At 32.2% G+C, this 27,399-nt stretch overlaps 1 long non-coding RNA gene across 1 annotated transcript; it reads left to right on the forward strand.

The window, feature by feature from the left end:
* The first annotated feature begins 655 nt into the window (after positions 1-655).
* Positions 656-3,982, forward strand: LOC127707824 (uncharacterized). Its single transcript, XR_007985030.1, has 2 exons — positions 656-1,386; positions 3,655-3,982. It is a non-coding gene; the product is annotated as an uncharacterized LOC127707824 (long non-coding RNA).
* Positions 3,983-27,399: the final 23,417 nt, after the last annotated feature.

Consider the following 27,399-nt stretch of genomic DNA (forward strand, 5'->3'; position numbering starts at 1 on the left):
TACACATAATTATACATATAAACGTGTCTCCCGGTGTTGTGTATTACTTCCTAGTTACACATAATTATACATATCAAGGTGTCTCCCGGTGTTGTGTATTACTTCCTAGTTACACATAATTATACATAAAAAGGTGTCTCCCGGTGTTGTGTATTACTTCCTAGTTACACATAATTATATATTGTATATATATGACAAGCAATTTATTGATCGTTAATTTGTCTGCAATATTTTAATAACATTTTTTCAATTGATGAGAATGTGCCAGTCTTATGCTCATTTACCGGTTTAATGAAAAAGGATTCAGTTGTTAGTTGTATTATTGTCAAAGTATTCTATAGTCATTTTATTTTGTTTTACAGGTGATTCAATTAAGGATCATTTTGGAAATTCAATGAACGGTATGAAATTTACCACACGAGATAAGGACAACGATGTCCACGATCACAATTGTGGTATTGCAGAGAAGAGCGGATGGTGGCATTCAACCTGTACCTATTCCAATATTAACGGCATTTACAAAGAGGAGGTTTCTGAAGACAGCAATTACTGGTTTACTTTTGGTGTCAAAAAAAGACTGAAAAAGACAAAAATGATGATGAAACCTACCTTGGAAATTTAAACAATTATACCACAACTATGTTCTGTATTTACACTACTGTAACAACAGCCCATGAAAAGGCCGTGAAATGTCTGTGAAATATCACAGGGCCGTGAAAACCCCGTAAAAATACCCCGTGACTTTTGTAAAAAAAAATATTTATAAAGGCCGTGAAAAATATTTGATGTTAGAAAAAGACCGTGAAATTTCAATATCCCGTGAAAAGGCCGTGATAATTTGTCCTTTCATGCTTAATAAAAAATATCACGGCCTTTTCACTGGTTGTTGAAACCAGTGAAAAGGCCGTGATATTTTTTCATGTCAATTTTTTCTTATCCTAATTCAGATTTAAAACATCCCATGTGATTATTGTAATATGGTCTAATTATTTCCACTCACATTTTTCTAAATATCCTATAAACTTTTCATTATAAATATATGTCTGTTTAAATATTATTATATGCAATACTACTGTACAGGACTGACTTTTCAATGGAACCATTCATTGTTATAATTAATGACTTTGTGCCAATACATATTTTGTATCTAAAGAAAAGTATTTTGCTTCTCGTCTGTACATTATTATAAACAATGTAAACATTAATTTTAATTGGAACCGAAACATGTAAAAACGAGAACTTCCCGGAATATCAGACCGTATCCGGATTCGTGTTTCTTTTAGAGTAATTGTCACATTTCCGCAAGCTAGGTAGGAAATTTGAAAGACGCCGAAGGTCGATTAATATTTACTTTATAGATGCAAGACGAGTGACAGCAAGTTTGAGGTAAGTTAAGTAATTAACATTTTATTCTTTTATGCATCATATCACCAAAATGTTGATGACGTTTGTGAGCATTTCCATTGAACTGATTTTCACTGAATTTGCAGAAACCGCGCAAACATGCATGTGATATATTCACTTATATTTGAGTCTGTTGCACATGATTCCATTAATCATTTTGGTTAATGTTTTCTAAGACTTACCGGATCCTTTAAATACGATTACGGTTTTGTTTATGTATTTGGGGACAAAAGGGGGGGTCCTTTTTCCCCACACTGGCCACATAAAAAAAAAGAATTATAGTTATCTCGTACCATTGTAAACTCGTACCAATGTCAACTCGTACCACTAAAAAAAAACTCGTACCAATGCAAACTCGTACCAATGCTAACTCGTACCACGGTAAATTCATACCATTGTAAACTCGTACCAACTTATTTAAATGTATTCAAATGGTGTTTAATGATGAATATATAGTTTAATTTCACTCAATACCTCTTAAGTCTGTAAAATGTATATAATCTGAAATTACACTGACCAATTTATGCTAATTTTCCTTGTCTAATTGGATAGAGAAAACCGTGGCAGATTGGCTTTGTTGTCTCCCTTGAACAGACCCTTTTTTTTACTTTTACTGACAACTATTTGATTTAATTTTTAATCATTCCAAATAAGTAACATTGAATAGATTTGGGTATTTTTCTATTGTTTCTAAAAGGAATTTTATTTAATGAGAGAATTTATTTCTTGTGTTTTAAAGGTTTAAAATTGGTTATGACCAACAGTTAGAAAGTATGAAATTTATTTTTATACAATATTCAGCTCATTGTTGCACAAAATCATGATTAAGACCATGCTTTAATTCATATAATCAAAAGGTCATTATAATTTTCCCGATTTATATACATGTATAACACCTGTAGCCGAAGATACACCTCGCTCCAGCAACAGAGGAAAATAACTGATATCTGAAAAGGCACCTGAGATTACCCTCAGTTTCAAGTGGGGTTCGTGTGGCTTTTAATTCCAAGCTGTTAAATTATATAACAACAATCAAAATTTAATAATATGATTAACAAGTTGACTAGTTAATAATAACCCAATAATCATACAATCAAAGGAATTTAATATATCAATTAGCATGGTAATTAAGGAATTACATTCGTATTTTTGTCTAAGTTTTCATTAAAATCTGGTATAAAATTCAAGTAATTCAACTTTTTTATTAAGATTACAAAAAAAAAATCATAAAACATTCGTATTTTTGAATATATTTTTAATGGTACGAGTTTGCAGTGGTACGAGTTCTGAATGGTACGACTTCCCAGTGGTACGAGTTTACGTTGGTACGAGTTAACTTTTTTGGTACGAGTTTACATGGTACGAGTTTACAATGGTACGAGTTAACTTGCTTCCAAAAAAAAGACATTTATGTACAGTACACTACGTAGACATAGACATAGATAATTGGAAATGATTATAATAGCAATAAGTATCTCTGAAATGGAGTTCACTCTGATAATCAGAGGCGTAACCCCCTTTGAATGTGTCGGGAGCTATTTAAGTATTTTCTGACTTGGCCGTCTGGACACAGAGTTCAAAAGGGATTAATCAGAGGCGTAGCAGGGAAAGTATTTAATATTTGTACGACAAAATGTCCTTTCTAGAAGGGTTTGTGCCATATCATAAGAATAATTGGTATGGCAATGAGGTGTTTAAAAAATAATTGGTATGGCGAATGTGCCTGCAGTAAAAGTTGCTACGCCCCTGGCCCCTGTAAAATAAATAGCTGTAACTCATTACGGCCACTTAGTCTAGACAAGTTTGACTTTAGCCATACATATTATTACTTCAAAGAAACATTTAAATTTAATAGTCTGTCTTAAAAGTGTCTTTAGTCTTTAAAAAAAATCAAAAAAAATAATATTAGTTGACAATACAGAACTTCGTTAACTAATGATGCCATATATATTGGATAGGGGGCAGATTTTCTGGAAAATGGTAAGAAAATATGGGAAAACCTATGCATGTTTCCAAGTGGCTGTTCTGTTTCAATGATGTTTTTTAGTATTTTTCATACCATTTTCACCTCCAGTATGAAAATCTGCCCCCTATTCAATATGGGGTCATTAACCGTGAAGTCCTGTATTGCATGGAATAATATTGTAGCTGTTTTAAGTACATGTATGTACATAAATGCCAAAAATTAATTTGAATATATAAATAGTTTTTTTATATACATGTATAATATGTAATGTTTATTTATTCTAGGAATGAAGAGCAAAAGGATATAGCAGTCTTTATATAAAATAGTTCAGGAATCCAGTTGGAAAGAAGAGCTTTTCAGTTAAAAGTATTTCCTGGGAATTAACAGGAACTTCTATAAATGTTTTTCTGGAATAGTTATTCAAAAGGGCAGTGAAGTGAAGGATTACATTAGACAAATATTGCTGAAGTGGTAAAATCAGACCCAAGAGATGTACAAAATTTCTACAATACATGTTACAGCTGACTTTTGCTACTTAATCACATTGACATTTGTGTGCTTTTATGTTTTCTTTACATAATTACTACAGTTCTATTAAAATTAATATTTTTATTCTTTGTCACAATTATTACTAAAAAAAAATACAGCATTTTAATATGGTTTTTCATAGTCTCACTTGAATTGTACTTAAATAAGTTGTCTGTAGATTTTTTCACTAGGTTTTCAGGCATTTCACTTCACTTGATTGAAACAGCATTTACATTTTTTGTTAAATATGGCCTGAAAAATACATTTAACATTTTACAGGAGTTTTCACAATCAGTGAATGGCTGTTTATCACAGTAGTACATGTACATTTCACGGTCTTTTCACAATGGGCACATAATTTATCACAACTTTTTCACGGTGTACATTTTTGTTTTTCACAGGGTTTCTACGGTCTCTTTACCCAAGTTTTCACGGCCTTTTCACGACAAATAAAGGCATATACTGTACTATATCTACATTTCACGGTCTTTTCACAATGGGCACATAATGCATTATCACGACTTTTTCACGGTGTACATTATTTTTTTTCACAGGGTTTCTACGGTCTTTTCACCCAAGTTTTCAGGTGGCACCTCTTCACGGTCTTTTCACAATCTTTTCACAGCCTTTTCACGACAGTCATTCCACGGTATTGTCACGGATAAGTTTCACGGCCCACCGTAAATTAACCGTGACAAACACTGTAAAAATCACCAGCATTTTTACGGATATTTTCACGGACAATCTACGGGGCATTGTTCCAGTAGTGTTACTTCATAATGTTTAGACCTATACTTCGTAGTAATAATATATAAAGCGAAATTCTCGTATACAGAGATAGTTTGTCAACTTGTATCTCATCAACAAGTAATGAATAATAATCATTGTTAGATTTCAGAAACATAACAATTGTAGGATGTTGCTTGTATGGTTGATACATTTGTAATATGACACAACTTAGTCATTATAAATTACAAAAAGACTTTTCTTCTTTTTATTGGTCATATCCTACTTTGTAGTGGACGGAGAGAGAGATTCAATCTTTTGATTAGATTTATTAGCTTCAGAAATTCATACTTACAATATTTTCGTAAAAGACGCTTCTTTTCAATTAAATTTAATGAAAAACATCCAAATTGAAAAATAAAAAGAAAGTTCAGCTATCCTGCATATGAGTTAAACCCCTGCTTGGCGTCCGTCGTCGTCGTTGGTATAAAATTAAGGAGATGTGGTATGATTTCCAATGAGACACCAAGGTTCAAATGAAGTGGATGCAAGCAATTAAAGGCAATCTTACGGTCTTCAACAATGAGAAAACCCATACCGTATAGTCGGCTATAAAATGCCCGATCTGAAAATATGAAATACGTGTAATTCATTTCAGAAAGATAACGGACTAATTGCTAACAAAAACATTTTGTATAAACTCATTTTGTCTGAAACCAATTTCAACAAAAGATGAATGGAATTATCCGTAGGTATTTAAAATAGGGTTTATGTGTTTTGTTTTTTTCGAATCAATTATCGTAGCCGACATGGCTAGAAATAAAACGTAATGGTAAAATGCAAGTAATTAATATCTAGTATTTTGAAAACCATATTAGATATAGTGAATAGCACGGGGAAATTCAAAAAGTGAAGTTCTACCTACTATCCATTGACATTATCGGAAATTTCCTAAGCGGTATTATTGCCCTTTGATTACCATTCTTGAAAATATTTTCCTATTTTCCCTATTATCTGAAAAATTATAAAAGATAGAAGCAAGTTGCTTACATGAGCAATACGACGGATGCCACATGTGGAGCAGGATCTGCCTAGCCTCCCAAAGCACGTGAGATCCCCAAAGTTTATTGTGGGATTCTTGATGCTCAGTCTTTAGTTTTCTCTGTTGTAGTTTGTGTACTGATTTGTTTTTCTGATGATAGTTTTCTTTGTTAACCATAGCGTTGTCAGTTTATTTTTCGAGTCTTAATATCCCTTTGGTATCCTTCACCTCTCTTTTATAATAAACACGCAGAAAATGTAAACAGCAAACGTGATTAGTGGAAAATTTAAATAAAATATCAGCATTACTTCAACCATCAATGAACTCATCGGAGTAGTTATCGCCCATACATGACTGATTTTAGTGTATTTACAACCACTGGGTCGATGCAACTGCTGGTGGAGGTTTTTCCCTGACGGTATCACCAGTCCAGTAGTCAGCACTTCTGGTGGAAGTTTTCTCCCCGATGGTATCACCAGCCATGTAGTCAGCACTGCTTGTGGAGGTTTTTCCCCGATGGTATCACCAGCCCAATAGTCAGCACTGCTTGTGGAGGTTTTTCTCCGATGGTATCACCAGCCCAGTAGTCAGCACTTCTGTGTTGACATGAACCATCATTGATATGGTCATAATTGCAAATAATACTGATTATAAACTTTGATTTTTTTCCAAATATTAAGGATTTGTAACCCCAGGAATATATTTCCTTGGCTGTATTTGACAAAACCTTTCGGAATTTGGGGCCCTTAATACTCTTCAACTTTGTACTTTATTTGGCCTTTTAACTTTTTTATTCGAGTGTCACTGATGAGTCTAATGTATAGGAAACGCGCGTCTGGCGTAAAAAAATTTTAATTTTGGTGGTATCAATGATTTTTTTTCCATATTATCCATAAAACCATGTATTGAACCCTACATTAGTTTTTGACAATAAAAACGAATTTGAGTGTTTTTGCCTATTATCTTGAAAATTAAAATAGATGAATGTTATAACATTTATTTGAATGCTAGACAACCTCTTATATAATTTATTTTCGGTCTTCTTATCTGGTAAAATAATTGAAAAGGTGTCGAGCAAGATTATAACCATAACGCTAATTGGATCTTAAGTAATTCAGAAAAACCTTTATTCTCTATCTTCAAAATTTTGAGAAATCTAATACCTTTTAGAAAAGTTGTCAAAAATTATATTAGAGCATATATTTTGAATAAAATATATAGAAAAGGGAGGAAATTAAAACAATTACGTCAATTGAAAAGAGAGAATTCCGTCTTTGAAAGAAGCGTCGATGCTTATCGTAAATTTCTAAAACTTACTTCTTTTATTAAATAACTTTGAACGGTTTAGGAGATTTTTCTGACATTCTGAAGGAATGGAATGTGAAAAAGTTTGAATTTAATATTACTAGAAGAAACTTGCATTTTTCGGCATAATTGACGCCGCTTTGGGATGTCATTTTTTGGCGCAAAGCGGTCAGATGTGTTGATGAAAACGCTTTAACGCATTTTCGGTGATAAATCAAGTGCTGAGTTGGTAAAAAACGGGATTACCGGCATAACTGCAAAGGAAAATTAAGTACTCGCTGTACATTTGTTACCGATTGCAAGTCAGAAATGACCAATCAAATTAACGCATTTGCTGTTACAGTATCACTTGTTCATATCACAAGTGTTTTCATTCTCCATTTTTATACGCCCGTCAAATTTTTGATGGGACGTATTATGGTATACAAATGTCCGGCGTCCGTCCGTGTGTCTGTCCGTCTGTCCGTCTGTCCGTCTGTCCGTCTGTCTGTCCGTCTGTCCGTCTGTCTGTCCGGCGTAAACATGTCGCACCGTAACTTGAGAATGACTTATCCAAATTTCATGAAACTTAACATAGTTGTTTCTCATGATAGTCAAACGATCTGTATACTTTTTGGTGAAAATAAGATTAAAATTTTTGAGTTACGGGACTTAGTAACTAAAACAGGTGTGTGGTTTTTTTTTCACATGTCGCGCCGTATCTCAAAAACAATTTATGATTATTGCTTAAAACTTTACTCAATTCTTAGTTATATTAACTTTAAGATCTGTATACTTTTTGGTGATGATTCAAAATTTTATTTTTGAGTTATTGAGTATTTTGTAAAAAAAGGGGGAGGGGTTTTTCACATGTCACGCCGTATCTCAAAAACGATTTATGATTATTGCTTAAAATTTTACACACTTCTTAGTTATATTAATCTAAAGATCTGTATACTTTTTGGTTTTGATTCAAAATTTTATTTTAGAGATATTGAGTTTTTTGTAAAAAAAAAAAGGGGGGGTTTTCGCATGTCACGCCGTATGTCAGAAACTATTTATGCTTATTGCATAAAAATTCACACACAAGACGACGGGCGTATCATGCGCTCATGGCGCAGCTGTTTATTGATTTCTCAAATACCAAAAACGAAAAACATAAGTGTTTTCGTTTTTCGTTTTCGATATCTTAAAACAAAAAAAGAGGGTTTCCGATTTCGGTTTTGATATCTTAAAACAATAATCGAAAAAAAATTTCGTTTTGATATAACTTGGCAAAAATGAAAAACGACATTTAGATATTAAATTTCTTAACGAAATTCTCAGTATTAAACATTTGAATTGTACAGTGTTTCAATGTCTTGTTTCTACTTCATCACTATTGAAATATGTCACCTTAATGCATATTCGACACTTTATTTTTAAACTACTTAGGGGTTGGGGGGGGGGGGGGGGGTTCACGACCTTGACTATAGATGAGGGTCATGCAAGGTCGGTCATTGACTATTAAAATGTAGACAACATCTCGGGGCCTTTTAAAGCTTACTTACTATGCGGTATGGTTTTTGACCATTGTTGAAGGCCGTACAGTGACCTATAGTTTTAACTTTTATGTCATTTGGTCTCTAGTGGAGACTTGATACCACTATTTTTATATTTTCATTTGTGTAGTAACATAATATACATCACGTGTAAATTAAGTGCATATTTACCAATAAGAATGCTATATTATCCTTTGCGTTTCTTGTCGTAATTTTGCGATAAATTTGTTATGGTAAAGTTGAAGTCCTCCCGCCAAAATTTGGAAATATTTCAAAATGTTTTTAAATCTTAACTACACAGGTGAAACTGTGATATTTTAGATTCTTTTTGTAGAATTTGGAGTACTTTTATAAAACGGCCTTGTTGTGACAAGAATAAAGGAAAACTAACCTTTATTTTCAATTTCAGTCCACAATAGTATATTTCCTTTTTTTTTTATGAAAAAGTCAATTAAAAACCGTGTACATAAAATGTATACTATCGTGTTATGCAGACATCGATGTGCACTTCTAGTCATTTTTCCGAATGCTCTAAGTCAATGTTTCATGTCGTGACAAGTATTTAGGAATGTACCGTTGAATTATAGAAATGTCTTCATGTAAATCCGGCAATATCTTATTTTCACTCTCTCGCTGATAGTTACAGACACCAAGCCGAAGTATTGACTGAAATATTGTCTCTTTTCTAAATCGATACCGTATGTAGAAAAGAAGATACGTTCTCTGCACTTTAAAGAACTTTTGAAACAATCTTTCAAGCATACTTTAGCATACTTTTAGTATCCCGTTGTTTTCCTGTCTAAATGTACTACTGTTAATCCCGGTTGACTCAAAAAGAAGAGTGTACCGATTTGACTTACTAGTCTAGTGTTAATGTTTTAATCGCAGTTACTGACAGAGATAGTTCAAAGTCAATCACAACTGTTAAGACTAAAACATCCTGTTGTCTTGCCCCCCCTATATTATTGTCTTACGTTCTTCTGCTAATGACTTTCTTTGATCGTTGATTGCCACCGATGTATCATCTTATTTTTCTTTGTAACTGCATATTATTTGCACGAAACACATTGATTAAAGGCATCATGAACTGATACTTGATGAATACATTTTGGTCGAATTTTCATTATTTATATATAGTACGTTTTAAACCAATCACAATGTTTTGGTGTACACATTTGAAAATATTATCCAGAATGCATAAGATTCGGACACGGCGAATTGAAATGAGCTAATGACAAAAATATTCTCACTTGGTAACTATAAATGGACCAGACTGAGCATAACATTCACTTATTACAGTTTGGTCTTCGCTTGTAATTGCTGTATACAATGAGGACTGCTGACATGTGATAGTATTGTCTGATCCATCTGATCACACAAACAATCTACTATTTTGCCAGTTACACGGAAAACTACATAGTCCGTTCACTAAAATATAAATATTGGTATGTTTAAATCAGTAAATCAATTGTATGTTTTATTGCCGGGTATGGGTAATCGTAATGAAATACACACTTTTTACTATATGTACATGTATAAACGGAGATTTGGAGTATACATCAATGAGACATAAACTAAACAACAAAATATACAAAAGATATCCATAAGTAAACTATACGTGTAAACAGGTATATATGACCCTTAAACTCACAAAATTACACGCACCAGTCCCAGGAATGTTAACAGACAAGACATAGCAACACGACATAAAAAGATAAAAAGACGTCATAACCTGGAACTACACAAAAACTAGTTTTTATATTACCGGCATCACACATCAGCGTATAGCACCGACGTACGCCGGGCGTGGTCAAAAACCATGTACGCTGCCAATACGCTAGTAATTGTGGACGCATTCAACTCGTCAATTATATCTGTATCGTGTGCACAACGAGCTTTAAGGGCATACGATACAGTTTTGATCCCATAATGAAAATTTGATGAAAATTTGCAAATAGGCCATTTTTTACCTGATTAAATCAAATATGTAATAAAAAATATACCTTCATGAGCTACTTTTTGAGTAAAATGAGTTCGAAATTTCAGACATTTGCTCAAAATTCGGATTTGTGGACGTATTTTTCCTTCCGACAGAAATGCATAACTTTTTTGTTTTAAAAGATAAACACAAACTGTTTTTTGTTAAATTATTTGTAATTTCTGTTTTATATAAGTATCCTATAAATTTATGAAATCTTTTGTTTAGAAATAACACAAATTTATCAAATGTTCATGAATGTAGAAAAAAACGTCATTTTTTTGCTGTATATTTATCAAATTTAAAACGATTGCATTATTGACTTTTTCATGAAAATTGGTACAAATAATCTTCATACGTAATCAAACCGAATGTCATTTTAAAAAAGAGGGGTCCATGAACTCGTTTTCAAGTTAAATCAGTTTGAATGATAAAAATCAGTCGAAAAATACATCTTTTCCCAATATGTCACAGTTTAACGTCGCCAAAATAACATTTTACGTTAGCAACGTCATTACCTCCCCTGTAACTGTATCGTATGCCCTTAAGCGTGTTTAGGGCGTACGAAAAGCGTACATAAGCATTTATCGGGCGTTCAAGTAACGTATGTTGGCTTATGTCTGGCGCTTGTCTAACGAAGATGAAATAAAAACCACGAAAGAAAAACGTCCCTTGAACGTATTTGAGACGTACCTGGGACGATTGTTCGTGCTTTTGGCGTGTCTGGGACGTGTGATTTTGGGGGGGTTTGTGCTACTTTCTAATACACATGGTCTTGTGTTGCCGCCTTTTTCATAACAATTCAATTCGAAATGCCACCCAAAGGAAGAGGCGGAGGTAATTCAGTTCATGGTCGTGGCCTGGGCCGTGGGATGAAGAGAATGTCAGGAACAAGAAAGAGAGTGCAAGAAGAGAATACTGGGGACCAGATTCAAGAAGTCAGTCTACCAAGACTTCCAAGTTCAAGTCGTCCTGTTAGTCCAGAAAACGTACCAAAAGGTCCCGTCAGTCCTGATAACACATCTGTCATACAGGAAGACCAACAGTCATCCGGAACTGACAATGAACATGATAAAGACCCTCCAGTACAAACAGTTGTAAAGTAAAATCTAAAAAAAAAATCTGGAAAATGGTGGATTAAACCTGGTTTTATAGCTAGCTAGCAGTCCTGATAACACATCTGTCATACAGGAAAACCAACCGTCATCCGGAACTGACAATGAACATGATGAAGACCCTCCAGTACAAACAGTTGTAAAGTAAAATCTAAAAAAAAATCTAGAAAATGGTGGATTAAACCTGGTTTTATAGCTAGCTAAACTTCTCACTTGTATAACAGTCGCATATAATTCCATTTTATTGACAGCAATGTGTTGACAAAACAAACAGACATAATAGGTAAAAACGTCAAAAATAGGGGTACAGCAGTCACCATTGTATATAATCTTGATCACTATAAAAATAAATAACTGTATCAACAAAGAAACACAAAATGGCATATAGACAAAATGAAAGACAAGAACTCAAAATTGACCATAGCACAATGGCGGGATGTATAAGTACCGATCCACGTCATATAAACAAATAAAGTGTCTTTATAATTGGAAAAAAAGTAGAGGAGTTCCCAAACGCCCATAATTCGACAGGTTTAAAAGGAATTAAACTACAAACCATTATCTATCTTCAATCTATATCAACTTCTTTAAGGGGAAACATGATAAAATTGGTGCATACAATATATGAAGCAGATCAATGAGATACATTGTAGCATACGTCCAATTTGATATAGTGTAATTGATTTAACAGTATCAGAGAATTTCAAAGCGATGCAAACGGGAGGGCAACATTGTTTTAATGTAATAACTTCTTTAGCTAGACACATTTTACTAAGTCTATTTACATAAATCGATTGTTGAACTTAGTTATTTATATATAACAATGCCATAAATGTAGTTCTAATGAAATACATCCTTAAATTGGGAGACTGCATCCTGTCGGTACGTTTCATCCTAACGGTGACTGGAGAATAGAAATATGGTCACTAAAGGTTTTCTTCAGACCGGTAGTAAAACCCGTGCGAAAGTTGGGCGTCCGTTTGGTTGATGTAGAAGTACGCAGTACTTCGGTCAAAATATGAAATATAGATTCGAAGCCTCATGTAGAGAGAGTGCCACGCTTTCTGCACGTTAGGAACCCCTGCAACAACTCTTTGAGGGATCCGTAGGTGGTCTGTTGCAAGGCAACATGTCTGTCCATATCCAATTTACCTTCATTTTCCAGTGGTAGTCTAAGTTTCTCCAATCTTCTTCCCGGGCGGCTTCTATTACAAGACATACACATTATATGAATTGTTAATTTGTTCTCGTCTTGAAAATGCAAGAACTATTTGCCATTGGACGTTAAGTAACCAACAATCAATTAATCAATGTTAGTCCTTTTACAGAGTGGATATGAATTATATCAGTGCCAAAGTACTGACTACAACGCGGTAGGTATTAGTAATATCCTCTACTCGGGGACCAAAAGTTTACCGGTTGTAGCATCTAACCATATGCATTGAAAGTAATTCAACAAACTTCAGACTGTAATTTTTTTATGGTGTATTTATTGCAAAAACTACTCTGGAAGTCTAAATTTCAATCACAGTAATAAAAGCATGTTCGGTACAATATTCAATGATGTATTAGTATAAAACAAGCAGATGTGGTATGATTATCAATGAGACAACACATGTCGAAAGAACGTTGTCTATCTCAACCTGTACAACAACATTTCACAAAGATGGTCCATATTCGTTCTGTTGTATCACACAAAACCTTACCATTTTTTCCGACGTTTTTCGATGACCTTCTTCATCTCAATATAGATTTCAATATTCGACGATTTAATAAGTTGTAGAATCAATCTACAAATGTATAGAATGTACGTAACAAGCGGCGAAGTAAAACAGTATGTACTTTAAATTACGATTTCTCCAAATTTCGTCCACATGAATTGATAACTTTGTTTAACAATTATATATATATTTTGTTTTTGTTTTTGCTGTTTAAATAATTAAAGTATGATTGACGTATGTAAAAACAAGAAAAACTATGATTTTTCAGCATGACACTGTCACAACTGTATCCTTATTATTGTATTGGTTCTGATTATTTTTTTCTTCTCCCGTCAAATTTGTTTCTTGCCCTATTTTGTGGTTTCGTACGATGGCGCTTAGACTTTTTGCATATGATATCGAACAGTTATTCACTGGTTCTCCGTTAAAGCGTCCAACGTTAGAGTAAAAAATTATAAAATATAAACGGCAGCAAAAACTTGTAAATAAAGAACATGGAACATCCTCATAGTATATTCTATCCACCATATAAATGTCAGCATGTAATATGCTACGGTACCGTTAATTTATAATGATCGAGACAGTTTTGATGAACAAAAAGTAAAAAAAAAATACATTAAACGTCATTTTATTTCCTTTGACGTCATGATTTTCAATACCAAAAATGCTACAAACTTTGAAATAATTTTCTTTTACGGTGTTTTGTTATCTTTATCAATTCACATAAACTTTAATATGAGTTTTTCATGTGAGTTGAAATTATGGTATATTCAGTCATGTCTCCATTATTATATATAAGTCTTTTATTATCTCTTCAACACAAATTAAGGTGATACAGCATCATGTGGACTGTTTTCGTCTGAATTGGTACGGTACTCAGCATGTCGGTCTTGTCGAAAGCAGGATAAATATTAATATCGTATTACCATGCTTTTCGACCCGAATATGCATATAATTCGCCGCCGAATCCTCTTCCTTTTCATCATTATCATCTAGTTTGCCAATCTGTGTTATCATGAATTATTAATGATGAGGATCATATTAATATCGAAAAAAATATAAATTAACTGTTTCAATTTCAAAATTCACATGAATGGCGTATAACAATGTATAATGCATTTATCCCTTCTGTTTATTAGTTTGAAAAAAAACTAAGAATTTTCTTTTAAAGCCGAAAAACAACCCTTGTATTTTTGATGGGTTACTTCCTTTGATATTCAATAATACTTTTTTTCTTTGTATCGGAAATTTGAAAAAAAAATAAATTAGGAGAGTGACAAGACGTGTTAATATCTGACCAAAGGATTAAACAAATAATTTATTTTCTAATGTTATAATAATACTGCAATTTTAGATGAGACATGATTGATTGATTGTTGTTATTTTTCTGAAATTACAGTCGCAAATATTTTATGCAGATTGATGACCGATAGAAGAACTTTCAAACAATGCATAAGATGTTGCATGCGCTATCGTTGAAAAAGAAGTTTTTCAAAAATACCAATTAAAATAGATAGACAAAACAATGACGAGAGAGAGAAACGACAAAACTTGAAAACCAACAGCAAAATATAAAATATAAAAATATTTTTATTCATAACTGGCAACCCTCTTTGTTGGTTAGTTGTAGCATATAAATCTCACCTACTTTCATTTTAAAAAGGCCCTTTAAAAAAACCGACCAATTGAACAGCTTCCCCATGTAGATACCCTTATACTAACTTACTGCTATGAATCCTATTCCGCTTGAATATTAGATATTTATTTGAAATAACCCAAGATATATGTGGTGGTTTATAGAATAAAAAATATTTTTTTCTTCTCCCGTCAAATTTGTTTCTTGCCCTATTTTGTGGTTTCGTACGATGGCGCTTAGACTTTTTGCATATGATATCGAACAGTTATTCACTGGTTCTCCGTTAAAGCGTCCAACGTTAGAGTAAAAAATTATAAAATATAAACGGCAGCAAAAACTTGTAAATAAAGAACATGGAACATCCTCATAGTATATTCTATCCACCATATAAATGTCAGCATGTAATATGCTACGGTACCGTTAATTTATAATGATCGAGACAGTTTTGATGAACAAAAAGTCAAAAAAAATACATTAAACGTCATTTTATTTCCTTTGACGTCATGATTTTCAATACCAAAAATGCTACAAACTTTGAAATAATTTTCTTTTACGGTGTTTTGTTATCTTTATCAATTCACATAAACTTTAATATGAGTTTTTCATGTGAGTTGAAATTATGGTATATTCAGTCATGTCTCCATTATTATATATAAGTCTTTTATTATCTCTTCAACACAAATTAAGGTGATACAGCATCATGTGGACTGTTTTCGTCTGAATTGGTACGGTACTCAGCATGTCGGTCTTGTCGAAAGCAGGATAAATATTAATATCGTATTACCATGCTTTTCGACCCGAATATGCATATAATTCGCCGCCGAATCCTCTTCCTTTTCATCATTATCATCTAGTTTGCCAATCTGTGTTATCATGAATTATTAATGATGAGGATCATATTAATATCGAAAAAAATATAAATTAACTGTTTCAATTTCAAAATTCACATGAATGGCGTATAACAATGTATAATGCATTTATCCCTTCTGTTTATTAGTTTGAAAAAAAACTAAGAATTTTCTTTTAAAGCCGAAAAACAACCCTTGTATTTTTGATGGGTTACTTCCTTTGATATTCAATAATACTTTTTTTCTTTGTATCGGAAATTTGAAAAAAAAATAAATTAGGAGAGTGACAAGACGTGTTAATATCTGACCAAAGGATTAAACAAATAATTTATTTTCTAATGTTATAATAATACTGCAATTTTAGATGAGACATGATTGATTGATTGTTGTTATTTTTCTGAAATTACAGTCGCAAATATTTTATGCAGATTGATGACCGATAGAAGAACTTTCAAACAATGCATAAGATGTTGCATGCGCTATCGTTGAAAAAGAAGTTTTTCAAAAATACCAATTAAAATAGATAGACAAAACAATGACGAGAGAGAGAAACGACAAAACTTGAAAACCAACAGCAAAATATAAAATATAAAAATATTTTTATTCATAACTGGCAACCCTCTTTGTTGGTTAGTTGTAGCATATAAATCTCACCTACTTTCATTTTAAAAAGGCCCTTTAAAAAAACCGACCAATTGAACAGCTTCCCCATGTAGATACCCTTATACTAACTTACTGCTATGCATCCTATTCCGCTTGAATATTAGATATTTATTTGAAATAACCCAAGATATATGTGGTGGTTTATAGAATAAAAAATATAGCACCCGCCCCATCCCACCCTTGTAAAAAAATGTTAACGACAAATAGGCATTCAAATAAAGAATATAAAATACTGGGGTGCTAAAATGTAAAAAAAGAAATAATTGTATAAAAGTTAAGAATAATATAAAAAAAATAATACTGATTTCAGAAATAAATTAAATGATTTACAGAATAATGAAAATTTGCGTTTTCTGTTTATCAAATTTATTATTGATAATTGACAATAGACTAGTAGATCATTTGTAATGAACTGTTGAACTCTGGTCGTAATCGGAACTGGTTCATTGAAAATAGCGATGCAAATTCTATACATTCATAAGCATCGGTATTTTTCTCCAAAACCTCGGTCATTCACGAGTTAACGTCATTTCGTCTCCTATTGCAGACAAAGTTAACCTTACGTCCTTTTCCTGTATTGTGTCAGCAATGATTATATTTTAATAAAACAGTGCGTGACAGAGGTCAGACCAAGATAACCATTGACAACAAAAAGCTCTGCAATCGTAGAAAAAAACAAGTTATAAAATTCATGCGTCCGAAGCGCTTTTTTAGATTTATCTTCATCATTTACGCATAGCGCCGAATATTTGAAAGCCAATGATGTCAAAGAACATTGCCCGATGGAGTTGTAACCTTGAGTTTCTTTATAATTTCAAAATTTATAAATGGACAATTGAAGGGAATTGAAAGGAATTGCAGATTCAACAAGCATTCTGAGAGTATTGCATGGCAATACATAGTCCCCTACCGGGTAAAACTTCATTATACTGGAACAAAATGCTAACTTTTTCCATAACTTGTCATGGAGTGAGCAAAAACAAAATATCAAGTCAATATCTTCAAGCATGACTGAAAACAGTGTGGAAAATTGAAATATGAGTAAATTTTTCTAGTCCAAGGAACATAACACTACACAAAAAAACACGATGAAAAAAAGTGTGGAAAGATCTAACATTAGATATGATTAATAGTTATCTAAGATTAGATATGATGTAATACAGCGTATGTCTGTTTTCAATTTATAACCAAATACATTTAATAGTTCCAAATATTTTTTTTACAATTTTCACAAACCAATAAAGATTTGTAACTTATTTTAAAAAATGTCAACAATTTTTATCTAGTACACAATGTAATGTAATGAAATATATACATTAATAAAAATAAATTATTATCTAATTAATGGATTTCACTTCATAATTTTTTAATATATATATAGCATTCAGAAAATTAGTTTATACAAAATAACAAACAAACCTGCAAAAAAATCTTCAAACAATTTATCGAAGAATTCTTTTAAAAATGAGCTATCTCCCTTTGTACAGAAATATGGTTTAACATAGTACTCTATCATAAGATATGGTCCAGAGTTATGGCCGACGTCATAATTTCTTATATGTTTATTTGGCATACCATACTCGATAAAAGTGCGGACGTGATAGAAAGCACCCTTTACCAACACGTCAACGGAGATTACATTCCACGCAGTTGAACGGAAAACGATTTAATGGCGTCTAAGGTCAAGACATTGGTCACGTGATAAAAGGTCAGAGTTTACCGTTTTTTTTTTTGTGAACGTGTACACGTCGTGTTTTTTTACCTCGTATCGTCTTATTGTAAGTCGTACATAAATAAAACTTGCAGTGTCCAAATCTTGAGTAAATAAGCTTCAATATTCTGTATACTTATTTATGAAAAGTGTTGTAAAAGTATTCCAAAAGGACGATGAAAACGGCAATTTTTTTTGGAAAATTTGCGTAGGTCTACGGAAAATCCCAAATTATTACTTCAATAGGTTTGGTAACGTATAGAGGGGTATAAAATATTAAGTAAAACCATTTTCTGGTTCTTATTTTATTCATTATTGATCCCAAATTCCCCGGTACGAAATTGTGTCAGCTTATTCGTGGCGAAGTGGAGATCAAAGTGAGATAACTCGGTACACGCAACGTACGAAGTGCAAGTTCAGTAAAACAGTAAATTCGAGTAAAAGTAATGATTGCAGTTATATTTCGGAGTTTCTTTAAATCGTTATTCCATACTTCATATTCATTCACATTTATCACACAAAAATAGACATGGAATGGTTGAACATTGTATTTTTTCCTGTTCTTCCAGTGGAAGATTATGAAAACTTCCAAATTGATAAGAGAGAAATATTGCTTTGTGAGGAACTTTTCTCAACTCCAGACAACTAAATTTTCAAATGCCAGGCTAGTAAATAATATATTTATAAAATTTAACTTTCAAAAGGGGGGAAAAAACAAATATGCTACACATTCTGTGTGAATGCTGCTCTTAAAAATTTTAGACAGTATGTTAGTAAACTATCAGTTTGTTTTTCAATGACCTGCGAAGAAAAGGGTACATGTTATGACATGGTAACCTTTTTCCTAAGATAAAAATAACAAATTGGATGAAATCTGCATATCCAGAAATCAACGCCATTTTGTTTATTTGTATATTATACTCAAGAAATCGGATACAGGTCACGGAAATTATATTGAAATGATAGGGAATTTTGTCTGTTTTAACTTTAATTTAAGTGATAGACAGGTTGCGGGGACAGAAAATAAATATACACAACAATATACACCATTTAAACGAAACATAATGACTGTCGTTGCAAAAATCAAGGTTCCTGAGCTATTGTAAAACTCGAAGCGAGAGGCTTTTAACATTGCAGTATAAAATACATGCTAAAATGGCTGAAACGTCAATTTTGTCATTACAAAAACAGGTTGCGGGGATGAAACTTGAAACTTGAATGTCCAAAGAATAAGCAAGTCAAAACCTTGTATGTGTAGTCGTTGAACTCTAGGTTCCCACGTAAAGTTAAAATGCCCCTATTTCAAGAAAAATAAACTCACGAAAACACGAACAATTCACTAAATTCGCGTTCATTGTTTTGATTTTGACCGCCTGACAACTTTACGGAAATATCAGAGTGATTATAAAATATATATTTAAATATGTTTTCTATTCTTACTATTCTGTGTTTCAGTTAATTTAAAGTTTTAATTTCCTAAAGAACGGAGCACCGTCCTCAAAGACGACGACAAAAAAATTATAGGTGGCGCTGTTTATGGGCGTACATTCGGGTACTTTTTGTGTCGACAAATTGGCCTTTATCTGTCAGATTCAGGCGTTTGCCGTTCAACTACACGGAGGTTACATTTCGTTGATTTGGTCGGTTGTAAAATATAATATGTGTATCTTAAGATAGAAGTTGTACTAAAATTAAATGTTGACACCGATATCGATCTGTTGGATGTAGAATTTATTTTCAAAATTGGTGTTTGTTAAGCAAAGACCATTCCACGGAGATAACATGCTTTTAAATGTTATTGTATTTATATGTTTTCCCGGTATGTTTTGGAGTTTAGGGTGACGTCCATTTTCACTGAACTAGTGCACAATTTTATTTTGGGGCCAGCTGAGGACCACCTCCGGGTGCGGGATTTTCTCGCTGCGTTGAAGACCCATTGGTGGCCTTCGGTTGTTGTGTGCTCTTTGTTCGGGTTGTTGTCTCTTTGACATATTCCCCATTTACATTCTCAATTTCATTAACAAATCTTTGCAGAATGTGCAGTTTTCATCTTTGATTAGTTTTCAGACTGATATAATTTTGAATAAACGACCATTGTTATAAACAAAATTATTTATGGTAACGTTATAATCAAATTAAACTCATATCACACTCTATGTTGTGCTAAATATTTGTCCTGCTTAAACTTTTATCCGTTAACGGAAATTACAGGCAAGGAAGAAATCATTTCGACGGCCGGTACGACCACTATCGTTGTGCAAACTTTATACAAATTAAAAATATAGATAATAAAGAAATAAAAAAATCTCAGATATAAGTATAACAAGCTACAGGAATATTACTCGAAATCGTTAATTTTTGCTTTCTTACGGTGGGACAAAATAACGTCATAAAATGGGTGCTTTAACGGAGAACCAGTGTAATTGCGCTTTTGAGACTGACACTGTTTAGTCGAAGATTTTTTATTGTAAGAGTTATCTCCCAAAAAAACTGTTTTCTTTGTGGTGAGATCTCCTCCCTAACCGTGAAAGAAAGCGACAAATTTATTTTCCTAAATTGGTCGTTATATCCTAAGGATGTTCTGTAAAATTTTAACCGATTCAATTCGTAGACTACATATGACAGTTATTTCCCCTTTTGAATTTGACATACGTGATATGTCAATGTATCACATGAATAGTAAGTAATACAGACCTAAGGTATGTGTATTTGAGGTCCTGGGTTCATAAAAATAAATTTGAGGTCTAGGTCAAAGGTTAAGGTCATGTTATAGATTTTGACTTTTCATTGTTCAGAAATTTCGTCTGACAATCATAGAGATATATTTAAAAGAACTAATGCAAAATGTTTGCCTTATTGTGATATAGATATGATACATTTGGTCTGAAACAATCAAATGACATCTTATAGGAGTTATTGTCCCTGAAAAAAATATTTAATTTAAGGTTAATTGATTATTTCTCCAACCGGAAGTGATCTTGAGTAAACCAGAAGTAGCCATTTTTACACTTATTTTATGGAATAGTACGTAAAAACTATGTTTTTTTATATATATAGATATAGGAAGATGTGGTATGAGTCCAAGTTACAATTTATAAAAGTAAACCATTATAGGTCAAGGTACGGCCTTCAACACGGAGCATTGGTTCACACCGAACAGTAAGCTATAAAAGGCCCCAAAAAAATTACTACTGTAAAACCATTTAAACGGAAAAACCAACGGTTTAATCTATATAAAAACGAGAAACGAGAAACACGTATGAACTACATAAACAGACGACGACTACTGTAATCAGATTCCTGGCTTAGGACAGATGCAAACATTTGCAGCGGGATTAAACGTTTTAATGGTACCAAACCTTCTCCCTTTTCTGAAACAATAGTATAACATCACAACATTGAAAAACAAACTATAAAATATCAATTGGAAGGCTTAACTCAATCAAAAAACGTAAATTAACACACAATGAACGAATAAATTTGACCTGTGACACCTCAATGCAAATACACAGTTAATAAAAAAATTACAAGGGATAAATGATTAAAGCCAAAAGCATACATAAACCTATCATTTGAGATCGGAAGTGACCTTCACTAAACTGGATATCTCTATTATTACAGGGAAAAGTATATAGAAACCATATATTTTTAGAATCAGAGTAAATAATGCTATCATGTGAGACTGGAAGTGATATTTTAAAACCGGAAGTTGACAATTATCTTTTATGAGTAAACTGGAAGTAGCAGGAATAAAAGCCTTCTTCATTGATAATTGTATATGTTTTCTATTTTTTTCTGTGCGATTTTGTTCCATGTACATGTACATTTACTCCATATCCTTTCATCTTCTATCTCATCAATAATTTAGAAAATTGATGTGGAAACACCTTCAGTTGTTTTCTGAACAATTGGTTTTCAATTTTGTTTTGTTTTGGTTTTTTAAGCCGAATTTGATTATACACATTAATTTCTACTGACTTTTGAAGAAATAAACGAATCCGACGATCCCTTGATGGTATCATATCAATACAGGGAATTATTTAAAGCAATGCAATATCAGTACTACAGAAAAGCCTGCGTACGGATTTTTGAGAATGGAAATTTTAGGTGAAATATGCATATTTTCGTCGTTGTATTTCTATTACATTCTATAAATTTATAGGCATTTTCACAAATATGCAGTTTGATTTTTTTCTGGAGGAATACACGATTCATATTTTTCTTCTTTATATCCAGATGTAGTTCAACGAGTTCTTTTTATATCTGTTCACAACATTTATCAATTTTTTTAAATACTGACCAATTACGAATACTTTACGTTATAGAGAAAGTCCAAAAGACTGTCCATTCCTGGGAAATAATGGCGCGGAGGCCCGTAGGGCCGACGCCGATTATTTCCCAGGAATGGACAGTTATTTGGACTTTCGCTAACTTAGAATACACCTTATATATTAAAAACGAATCTTCAGATTATAACATTTTAAAGAATCTTATTTAATTTTGTAATGGTTTTCTGTTCATTTTCCCCAGGCAAAATTGAAAATCAAGCTGACCATCTACTCACTTAACGAAGTATTTATGAACAGTAGAATAATTACTATAAAAAGATCTTGAATAAAGTGCATTTAGATTTATGTTTAAAGTCATTAGATACGCACGTCTTTCTTGTAGTGGGAATGAAAGGATATTTATTTGTGTCTTGAAGGGGTATTTCGGGAGAGTAAAAAAAAATAGTGTTTATGCAAATATGTTAATGGGTTATGTGTGTTTTTCGTTTGATAAGTATTTGATGTAGAATCGTCTGTGAAAAATGAAATGGTACAACTAGAATGAATTTTTAGGTATGTAAGACTCTAGTATAGGTTATTTAACTAATAACGGTGTGCTCGATTTTAATTTTTTGTCATGCACAACCCAACATTTCGTCTTTCCCTTTGCTCATTATAACGAACAAAACGTTTATGCATTTGTTTTAAATAGCAATACAAGCAAACTGAAAGTATTTTTCATTCTTCCCTATTATCAGAACACTGAAGATGTTATATTATATATTTCACACGCTTAAAACACATGTCTTATCTCTAGATTCGCCTTACGTGACAAGGTAACACTACGACTATTGAAGTTATATTTTTTATATAGCGGATGTGGTCGTGTGGTCTAGAGCGCTGGACATGACGCTAAGCGATTGGTGCTGTAGTGTATCAAAAGTGTGAGTTCGAATCCCGTTGAGGGACAAAAATTTGTCAGCATAAAAGTCTAATTCTAACACTGTTGGGTGTAATTTTCAGACTTATATATATATATATATATATATATATATAAATGCAACAAACGGTTTTTGCTGTACAAAATCAAAATATTTCAAGGAAATGATATCTTAAACGGTAAAATTAAAATCAAATCTTTATGTGAAATATATTTTTCTCTTACTTTCATTATTAATAATGTTATTGTGTTCAATATTACAATATAATTCACTGACTTACACACAGTTAACACATTTGATATTTTGTAGATACACAGAAGAGGAATGGGACTCAATGGAAAATATTCGTTTTTACCCTCTTTGATACTATCCGTGACAAAAATTCAACCAAGATTTGCATCGGAAAACAAATTTTGGATTATATTGTTGAAATTTAGTAAATACGATACTATATTTTACACGGTGGAATTACGACTCGCAAATAAAAGCTGTTTGTTAATAATGAGATATTTAGTGTTCATTATATTACCACGATCCCAATTTAAAAAAATCCAGTATCAGTCGTTTTAGCAAGATTTCATCTTCATTCAATATCGCGTTACGTCCTTTAGAATTATTTCCATGGATGAACACTTTTTAAGAAAGTGCCAATGGAAACATCCTAAGGGCAAAACGTCCGGATGAATGAAGACGAACAATAGAAAATAACGCTTCATTCCTGAAAAATAATGGAGAGTTTGAACAAAAGATGTACGTCACAGGTGTATTTTAATATCATTTCCTTTATAGAGTGTTACTGATCACAATTAATTTGTTGATAAAGGTAAATAAAAGCAACAGTAGTATACCGCTGTTCAAGAGTCATTATTCGATTAAGCAAAAAAAAAAAAAAAAAAAAAAAAATCCGGGTAACAAACTTAAACCGAAGAAAACACATCAACTATAAGAGGAAAATAACGGAACAACAGAAACACTGACCTACAACAAAAGCAAACTCCAACATACATAGAAACGGACTGTAGATAACAACTGATATATTCCTGACTAGGTACAGGACATTTTCAGACAAAAATGGTGGGTTGAACCTAGTTTTATGACTAGCCAAACCTCCCGCTTATATGGCAATGTTAAAAATACCGCTAAAATGACGACACTACGTGACAGGAGTACAGTACAAACAAACGCAAGATTACTCAGCACAGAGAAATATATTAGTAAATATTATAAAAGTACATTACAACATGTAAACCGCAAAATGACAACGGACATCTTCCATGACTTAACGACAGCACACCAGGACACCACAAACGAAATATAAACTGCGCGTCAAAAGAATGGATCAACGTTGCATAAAGTAACGTATTTTTTGTGATGTTTATATTATCACAGGTATATTTCTAAAAATAAAATAAATTGGTTTTATTTATAGACACGTACAAGAATGTCAAAATTGGGATTGAGTTTGTAATGGTGTTATTTTATGTATTTTCTAACCACGACAAGAATAGTAAAATCAAATTGTGTTTGGAATGGTGTTATTATTCGTATTTTTTAACCAGTTTAGTTGTTTTCTTTTAAATCAAAACTTTGTATAAATTCCAATCATATTCTAATTACAAAAAAGGAAAAGTACAAAAATACAGTTTTTTGTACATTCATTTGTAAACTATATCAACGGTTAACCTGGAGATTTTATCTGCGAATTGTAAAATTTAAAAATCAAATTTGAAATATGTTTTTATAACAATGTTCTCTATTTCTAACTTGAAATGCTACTAATACTACATTGTACTGTTCAATTAAAAATAACATTGAATACATTTGGTGGGTTTTACTTTAACCAGGAACGCTTAAATGAAAACATTTGAAAGCCAAGGACGTGTAGCTGAGGGAGGAAAAAGTTTATAAAGTGAACATTTTGAAATTTTGATAGATCATGATCTATTTCTATGACACACAACTCAAAAACATAAAAATACTGTGTTTGAAGTGTTAAGAATGTTATAAAGATGTTTCATCACAAAGTTTTATGAACATTATAAAAGATAGCTTCAACTGGATGGTGACTTCATGAAAACGATGTGTAATTTCAGAGCTTATCCGGATTAGAATAAATAACGATAAGGTGTAACCGATCAGAAAGTTTATACATCGTGTATGAAATTCAGACATTCCGGATAAATAATCGTCATCTCCAAACATGAAGAAATTCAGAACTATGCACTAAAAATTAGACAGGTAATACATGAATGAACTAGAGAAAAGCCATTGTTCCCCGAATTCAGTGAGGGAAAAAGTAACCAGTTGACTCTATGGAAAGTTTATTTCCATAAAATCAACATGTCATTTAACTGAGATCACCCCTAGTTTTTGGTGAGGTTCGTGTTGCTTAGTCTTTAGTTTTCTATGTTGTGTCATCTGTACTATTATTTGTCTGTTTGTCTTTTTATTTTTGGCCATGGCGTTGTCAGTTTGTTTTCGATCTATGAGTTTGACTGTCCCTCTGGTATCTTTCGTCCTTCTTTTAATATATCTGTATTATGAATACCACAACTGTACCTGTGTTTGTCCAGTTTTACAGTAAATTGTGCGCAATAAATGTGTTGGGGAAAGGAAATATAGCAACATCTTATGAGTGTTCAAAAACTACATACAAAATGGCAAAAAACAAACAAAACAGGTACCAAAATAGCGCAAGTTAACTCTTATAAATCGAGTAAGAAAACAAATCGATCTAACAAACTATAAACTGAGGGTATCGCATGAACTCCAAGCGAGATCCGGCGTGTCGACACGGTAGGTTAAGCAGTCAATCAGTAATATTTGGTAAATGGTAAGCAGAGCAGAGTTTCGAAGGCACTAAATTCATTAAGTGTTGTTTTCATTTACTATCGCTGGATAGAAACCACTGCAGGTGGACTGTTAATTCCATATTCAAAACATATTTTGGTAAAAAAAAAACGAAAATTTATACATATTCATAATAATATTATATTTAACTTTTAAACAATCATGACACATATGAAGTTTTAATAAAATGATAGTATTTTATCTTCTCTCTCCAATTTTCCGATATTGCTTGATTGTTTATAATTTGTGAGAAAACAGATATTTTCGAAAATTATCTTATGAAGAGAAATACAATCATATCAGATTTACACTATCAGTAGTTCTTACATCCATTCAGTATAATTTAATTAAAGGATACACGATGTTGTAATATAAATTCAAAATTATAGATTATTATGTATTTTAATGATGGTGTGTCTTTCAATGTCATCATTTGACACTTAATTATGATTTTGTCAACAAAAAACAGCTCGAAATTCAAACTCAGCTTTGTAAATTACTGTATAAATTCATGTTCTATACTTAATAAAGTATATTTTGTTTCAAAAAACTATTTCAAAAAATTATATTATGAAAAGAAAACAATCATATCAAATTATGTTATCAGTAGTAAATACATCCATTCTGTATAATTTAATTGAAGGGAACACGATGTTGTAATATGAATTCAAAATTATAGATTATTATGTATTTTAATGATGGTGTGTCTTTCAATGTCATCATTTGACACTTAATTATGATTTTGTCAACAAAAACAGCTCAAAATTCAAACTCAGCTTGGTAAATTATTATACAAATTATATACTTAATAAAGTATATTTTGTCTCAAAAAACAATTTTCTAGAATATTTTAAGACATATGAAAGTAAAAGGTAATAACCAAGGGCTGGACAGACTTTTTGGCATATAATGAAACTTAAAGACTGGATATAGAATAAAATGATTCAGAGAATTGGTTAAAGTCCTACATTCTGATATAATGAAATAATCAGGCTCGGCTCCATCTACAGCAAAATGGTTAAAAAAACTCAAAGAGTTGACATTTAAGCATTGTAGGTTGCATTTCTGTAAATACAGACAATACATTTTCCCATAGGAACTCCCTTTGCGGCTAAAACTGTGCCACTTTTAATATGAAGTTTCGAAAAAATTATATCCTAGAATGGAAAGTTGATAT

Source organism: Mytilus californianus, unplaced genomic scaffold (genome assembly GCF_021869535.1).
Source record: "Mytilus californianus isolate M0D057914Y unplaced genomic scaffold, xbMytCali1.0.p SCAF_7, whole genome shotgun sequence".
Classification (NCBI taxonomy): domain Eukaryota; kingdom Metazoa; phylum Mollusca; class Bivalvia; order Mytilida; family Mytilidae; genus Mytilus; species Mytilus californianus.